The sequence below is a fragment of the Nanorana parkeri genome, unplaced genomic scaffold (genome assembly GCF_000935625.1).
Source record: "Nanorana parkeri isolate BGI_ZX_2015 unplaced genomic scaffold, ASM93562v1 scaffold1233, whole genome shotgun sequence".
Classification (NCBI taxonomy): Eukaryota; Metazoa; Chordata; class Amphibia; order Anura; family Dicroglossidae; genus Nanorana; species Nanorana parkeri.
The window spans coordinates 251,565-252,217 of NW_017307501.1; the positions used below are offsets into that span (position 1 = coordinate 251,565).

The 653-nt window shown below is 47.0% G+C and overlaps 1 long non-coding RNA gene across 1 annotated transcript in view; it reads right to left on the minus strand.

Annotated features, from left to right (window-relative positions):
- Positions 1–653, minus strand: part of LOC108797148 — a 4,207-nt gene that overhangs the window by 911 nt on the left and 2,643 nt on the right. Inside the window, exon 2 of the long non-coding RNA XR_001941860.1 lies at positions 458–459. This is a non-coding gene — a long non-coding RNA (uncharacterized LOC108797148). The remainder of the gene's footprint in view (positions 1–457; positions 460–653) is intronic.

A 653-nucleotide genomic window follows, 5' to 3' on the forward strand; every position in this document is an offset into this window, starting at 1 on the left:
GGGGTGTAAATGCCCAACTGCTGGACCACCGGGCCCTCCTTTAGCACAGCTGTGGGCAGGGGATGCTTGGGGCAATACTGGTGACAGGGCGCTCAGGGTTTAAACAATCCATAGTGGCACGCCAGTGTGCGCAGCCCAGTCTGGAATATTTTGGCAGAAACCCCACTTGCCTACATAGCCGGGGGAGGGGGTGGGTGGTAAGGGCAGCCGGCTTTGGAATGAGATTTGTTATGATGTACAAATTCTTCATAGAGGATAGTAAAAAATATTCCCCTCTGTAACTTTGCACATTCCTAACATTTCTCACGGTGGGTTGCAGGATTTCCACCGCCGGGCGTTCAGGGGTTAAACCGATCCATAGTAGTGGCACGCCAGCTGAGCCCGGAGGATTTTGGCAGAGACCGCCACTGTGCCCACATAGGCAGGAATCCGGGGTGCAGGGAGGAGAGGAGCCGACTCCTGTGCGCAATTCCATTTATTCCCATTTTTTGTAGATTCTTTTATAGAAGTTTATTACAAATAAAGCACAAAAGAACTTTTATTTCTAAAACAATTCCTAGAATAGATCGCAGGACCCGACTTCTTCTCTCTGATAACTTTATATCACATTATTTATGTTCTTCTTTTATATAATGTATATAAGATGTAAACTC